Genomic DNA, 6,970 nt, shown 5'->3' on the forward strand with positions numbered 1-6,970 from the left:
GCCATTCACATTATTGTTCAAATCAGGCTAATTGTAAAACAGTTGTTACAAGAATGTTTTTGCTTCTGTTGTTATCTCTCCTGTTGGTTGCTCATCAGTCTTCAGCAGCTAAAATTGTTTCTTCTAAAGACACTCATTCTCTAAAAAGAAGTGCTGGGCAAGCATGTCGTGTAGTTATCTCATATTACCCTTTGAATGAGAAGCAACTGATGCAGGCCCCTGGTGACACCAATGCAGCTATTAGGTCATACTATAATAGTTTTCCCACTACACCACAAGCGGGTTCAGAAAGCACATTTCAAGTTGCTGTTGAATACAAGAAACCTCAAGTGAGCTTGAATGAAAACAGACAAGTTAAAATTGACTGGTATAATCTTCTCTTTGTGGCAATGCTTAGAATAAACATGAAGACAAGAAAAAACTGTGATAGCTCTTACCTTGGCTTTGTTGAACTGGTTGAGACAGATACAGCTTGGTATAAGGACAACAATGCAGTAAACGTACGCAGTGAACGGTGGCTGGCCGACCCAGAAAGGCAATATGTGATGACAAAGCCATCTCAAAGGTCAAACATATTTGCCACAGACAACAGTAGAGTACAAGTACTTCCTCTCTTTATAGCTTACAGAATGCCGATCAAATATGAGAGCTCAGAAAACATTGTAATAGACTACAACATGTACCCTGAAACAGTTGAATACGAGAGATTGATAAAGAAGAAAGTATTTCTAGTACACACAGATCTTCAATATAAAGTTTTAGAAGTAATAACTGGAGTAGACGTGATGATGTATCTCAAATACCATACAGATTCTATTACTCCTGGTGGTAGCATAAATTTGACCCTTAAAAAGGACCACAGTTTATTCCAGCGGATCATCAACCCCGAGAAATATGTTAGTGTTTTGAATGACAGCTATAATCAACGATTTCGGGATATAAACTTGAGTCGCCATGAAAGGTTTCAAAGCAGTCCTGATGCTGCTAGTCTCAACCCTCTCCCAGAGAACATTAACATTGTCACACAATAGTAGATGATATCTGTGTATTAATTATGTTATGTAAATACGTATGTATGCATGTATGCTTTTATCATTAAGATAATATACAATTTACCCTATGAATGGTCAATTCTCATAGAGTACATGTGTGCTAAAGGAAACAAGTAAGACACAATGGTAGATTTTAACAATTTATTCATAGTACACCAGGGTACGGTATTACACAACTAGTGGGTATACTAGTTAGTCTCTGCAGACTAGGTCGATCCTTTTTAAATCTTCATACTAGACTACGTGTGCATAATGTCTCTTGCATGTGATTGTCAACAAGTCACTGTAAAGTGAAACGTGTGTATTTTGATTAATGTATGTCAGAGCCAAAGTAGGTGGCTACATTAAGCAGGCACACCAATGACATGCATATTTTGGGAATTTTTATATTGGCCATAATCTTATTAGATAGCTAGCTGATTAGGCAGGCACTGTATTTCCAACTGTACAACCATCAGTTGTACAGAGACTGACATTAAGCATGCACTCACTGAGTCATTGATCGATACTCCTCTCAGAACAACTCTTTAGTGTTCAAGATACCTAACATTCCCCATGCACAGTAATGCATCTACTATCTTTTCTAAGTATAATACGTATACCATCACCACCTGTATTATAGAATAGTTAGTTTAGCAAAGTATAATTATGTTATGATAAAGTTCTAATAGCAGAGAATTCCCTACATGTGGTCTTGAGGGTTTGGTAGTCAATATAGTTACCATATTAGACAATGAATCAAGACACACGTAGTGTGTCGTGCGGCCCAAGAAGCCGGCGCGCAACACCCGTAGTATATTGACAGGAAGAAAGAAAACGCAATTTTCGCACCTCCGTAGCTCTGTGCTGCCTTGATGAAACAAGACGATTTTTGCTGTGGACACTCCCTCCACCTTCAGCACTCCACATTCCAAATCAGAGTGAAATCGCTTCACGCGTTCCCGAGATATGCGACTTCAAAACTTGGCTTAGTTTCTTCGTTTTTTTTTTTCTTATTATTTTTCTTCCTCTTTTCGCACACTTACAAAAACTGCTATAAAACGCGAACGCCATATCCGATTGCCTTGAAATTTGGCACACAGAAGGGGGGTATCAAGGCGCATCTCTGTACCAACTTTGGCTAGGATACGATAAACAGGTAAAGAGTTATGATTGATTATTCACGAAAAATAACACCAATATGTTGTCACGCCTACAGGGTAAACCGCATATGGGAAGAAGCTGAAAATCGGTGGGTGAATAGGTTAACTATTGAACCTCAAACCTTTTGTGGTTTGAAAGAAATCGAGCTAAAAACCAGGAAGATACAACGAAAAAACCAACAGTGTGTAACAATTACGCAATCGAGATTAGCTAATAAAAAACGACTACTTGCCATGCCTACCAGATAAACCGCTAGGGGGAATGCTTTGAAAATCGCTGTATAGATGGAGTAATCATCTTAGAAAGGCTCTTCAATGGTGTAGAAGAATCATACTTAAAGCCACAGAGTTATAACACGAAATCCAACTTGGTGCAGCAAGTGCGAGATCGAGATACTCTAATAGAGCAGTCATCCTAATAGAGCAGTCACCCTGAAGAGAATTCAAGAGATCAGCTAGAAACAAGCAACCTGTATAGAGATCAGCTAGAAACAAGTCACCCTGTAGAGAGATCAGCTACAAACAATTCACCCTGTAGAGAGATCAGCTAGAAAGAGTTACCTTATAGGGAGTTCATGCAACTATGGAAAGGGATAGTTCAGCTAGAAGAAATCACCTTGTAGAGTTCAGCTACAAAGAAACTACCATGTAGAGAGTTCAACTACAAACAAATCGCCCTGTAGAGAGATCAATAGAAGAAGTTACCTTGTAGAGAGTTCAGCTACAAAGAAACCATCATGTAAAGAGTTTAGCTGCAAACAAATCACCTGTAGAGAGTTCAGCTACAAACAAATCACCCTGTAGAGAGATCAGCTAGAAGAAGTAACCTTGCAGAGAGTTCAGTTACAAAGAAACCATCATGTAGAAAGTTCAGCTACAAACTAGTGACCTTGTAGAGACATCAGCTAAAAGAAGTTACCTTATAGAGAGTTCAGCTACAAGCAAATCTCCCTGTAGAGAGATCAGCTAGACGAAGTTTCCTTGTAGAGAGTTCAGCTACAAACAAATTACCCTGTAGAAAGATCAGCTAGAAGAAATTACCTTGTAGAGAGTTCAGCTACAAAGAAACCATCATCTAGAGAGTTCAGCTGCAAACAAAACAACTGTAGAGAGTTCAGCTACAAGCAAATTTCCCTGTAGAGAGATCAGCTAGAAGAAGTTTCCTTGTAGAGAGTTCAGCTACAAACAAATCACCCTGTAGAAAGATCAGCTAGAAGGAGTCACCTTGTAGAGAGTTCAGTTACAAAGAAACCATCATGTAGAGAATTCAGCTACAAACTAGTGACCTTGTAGAGACATCAGCTAAAAGAAATTACCTTGTAGAGAGTTCAGCTACAAAGAAACCACCATGTAGAGAGTTCAGCTGCAAACAAATCACCTGTAGAGAGTTCAGCTACAAACAAATCTCCCTGTAGAGAGATCAGCTAGAAGAAGTTTCCTTGTAGAGAGTTCAGCTACAAACAAATCACCCTGTAGAAAGATCAGCTAGAAGAAGTTACCTTGTGGAGAGTTCAGCTACAAAGAAACCATGTTGTAGAGAGTTCAGCTGCAAACAAATCACCTATAGAGCGTTCAGCTACAAACAAATCTCTCTGTAGAGAGATCAGCTAGAAAAAGTTATCTTGTAGAGAGTTCAGCTACAAAGAAACCATCATGTAGAGAGTTCAGCTGCAAACAAATAACCTGTAGAGAGTTCAGCTACAAACAAATCTCCCTATAGAGAGATCAGCTAGAAGAAGTTATCTTGTAGAGAGTTCAGCTGCAAAGAAACCATCATGTAGAGAGTTCAGCTGCAAACAAATCACCTGTAGAGAGTTCAGCTACAAACAAATCTCCCTGTAGAGAGATCAGCTAGAAGAAGTTTCTTTGTAGAGGGTTCAGCTACAAACAAATCACCCTATAGAAAGATCAGCTAGAAGGAGTCACCTTGTAGAGAGTTCAGTTACAAAGAAATCATAATGTAGAGAGTTCAGCTACAAACTAGTGACCTTGTAGAGACATCAGCTAAAAGAAATTACCTTGTAGAGAGTTCAGCTACCAAGAAACCATCATGTAGAGAGTTCAGCTGCAAACAAATCACCTGTAGAGAGTTCAGCTACAAACAAATCTCCCTGTAGAAAGATCAGCTAGAAGAAGTTACCTTGTAGAGAGTTCAGCTTCAAAGAAATCACCCTGTAGAAACTTCAGCCACAAACAAATTGCCCTGTAGAAAGATTAGTTAGAAGAAGTTACCTTGTAGAGAGTTCAGCTACAAACAAATCACCCTGTAGAGAGATCAGCTAGAAGAAGTTACCTTGTAGATTATTCGGCTACTAACAATTCACCCTGTAGAGAGGGCATCAAGAAGAAGTCACCTTGTAGAGTGTTCAGTTACAAAGAAACCATATCATGTAGAGAGTTCAGCTGCAAACAAATCTCCCTGTAGAAAGATCAGCTAGAAGAAGTCACCTTGTAGAGAGTTCAGCTACAAAGAACCATCATGTAGAGAGTTCAGCTGCAAACAAATCACCTGTAGAGAGTTCAGCTACAAACAAATCTCCCTGTAGAAAGATCAGCTAGAAGAGGTTACCTTGTAAAGAGTTCAGCTTCAAAGAAATCACCCTGTAGAAACTTCAGCCACAAACAAATTGCCCTGTAGAAAGATTAGTTAGAAGAAGTTACCCTGTAGAGAGTTCAGCTACAAACAAATCACCCTGTAGAGAGATCAGCTAGAAGAAGTTACCTTGTAGATTATTCAGCTACTAACAATTCACCCTGTAGAGAGGGCATCAAGAAGAAGTCACCTTGTAGAGTGTTCAGTTACAAAGAAACCACCATGGAGAGTTCTGTAATAAATATATGTATTATATATATATAATTTGTACATTTACTGATAAAATCAGAAATATTTAAAGTACATCTGCTTCATCTTTTCTTCTTCCTGTGGTAAAGAAAAAAAAGACAGGTTAAAAAAGTCCCAAAGTTTGTGGTATACAGATACAAAAAGAAATGAAATCTAATCCAAGCTGTAAAAAAACAGTGCGGCCCTCAAAAAGGCTATGGTGAAAAAAGATGTGAAATCCAAGGTGGCGGCCAAGAAATGGCTGTGATGGTAGGTTAATGGTAAAAATTTTAATAACGGCAATTTAGGTGAATTGTTTGCCAAGACCAAGCGGCACAAAAATTCACCTGAATTGTCGTCATTAAAATTTTTACCATTAACCTACCATCACAGCCATTTCTTGGCCGCCACCTTGGATTTCACATCTTTTTTCACCATAGCCTTTTTGAGGGCCGCACTGTTTTTTTACAGCTTGGCTGTTTTGGATTAGATATGGTTATGTGGATGCTCAGCAAACATAATTATGAAAAAGTTATAATAATATTTCTAATAGGATTGTATACATCATTTCATATTCACTACACATACTGTTGATGTATTAGAAGAGCTGCAGTTTTGCTGTTTATATAATTATACAATGCTATAGAGTTATGTAAAGTCATCAAAATTAATTAAGAATATAATAATTATCTATTGTAGCTATGATGCACTATATACCAATGCATAATTATTAGAGATACTGCGTGCTTGATATTAGTGTCGTTTTCTTGTTGAAAAGTGATACATGTACTTCTGCCTGCTTGACTGCTTCGTACATCTAAAAAAGTTCTTCATGTCAGCCAGAAATCCAGATCAGTAAGCAGTCTTACAGCTATATGTTTTCAAACCACAAATATCCAGTACCCTCTAACCCCCAACATCCAGACAGAAGGTGTGTATAGTTGTATTACAGGTAAAGACTCTTGGATATTGATGTTATAAGGGACTGTCCATATGAAGTAATAATAGAACTATATCAGAAGCATGCAATGATAGTTGGTGTTAGGAAAACGATACAGCAACTTTAGCAATACACTGAAATTTCCCTAACAAATCTGCATGCATTTTGTTTATCAAATTAAGACAACAAATCCTGCAATGTACTAGTGGTTTGGATGTGATGATGCACTCCATTGTTTATCACTCATATCATGCTGGACAGTTTACTGACTATAGACCTGTTAGTGCATGGCTTTGAAGGACAACAAAAATTAGCATTTACATGAAACTGTGTGATTTTTAAAGGACATGTAACAGTTGGGTTATTTTATTAACCTGCTAAACATAAAGATTGCATGATGTACTTTATCCATAACATAAGGTTCCACTAAACCAAATGTGGTTCAGACAGAAAAGTCAACAAATTACTTATCACCGACTGTATGGCTACTTCATATAGAAACAGAAAATTAAGTAGCTAATTCAACAAAGGAGAACTATGATGCATACTGCACGTCTCAGGATTATCATGCCATAATTTCCTTAAAATAGATAACTGTTGGTTTAGTAAAGTATACAGTTTAATAGAGACATGACGGATTTGTGGTGCTACTGTCTTTCAATGAATGTTGAAGTGGGAAACTAGTTTGTCATATGGTTAACTTCCTATACAAGTTACTTCCTGATATGCCTCAATAGCATTCAACACAATAGACACTACAGTGCTATGCATAACATCTAATTCACTACACAGATATATCCATATGCACAGAATATTACCATTTATGCATATAATGGTTTAGTTGAGGTCTACATTAATGCAGTGGAGCCTGTCTTAGCATCCACCTATAGCTGTATAATATATCACTTCATTATACCATGTGCATAAGATCCCATTGAGGTAACTATGTAACTGCATAATACGCAAACTGAAGACACTTTCAAGTGCACAGTATTATAGGGGGCTGCCCATATGT

The sequence above is a fragment of the Dysidea avara genome, chromosome 12, assembly GCF_963678975.1.
Source record: "Dysidea avara chromosome 12, odDysAvar1.4, whole genome shotgun sequence".
Classification (NCBI taxonomy): Eukaryota; Metazoa; Porifera; class Demospongiae; order Dictyoceratida; family Dysideidae; genus Dysidea; species Dysidea avara.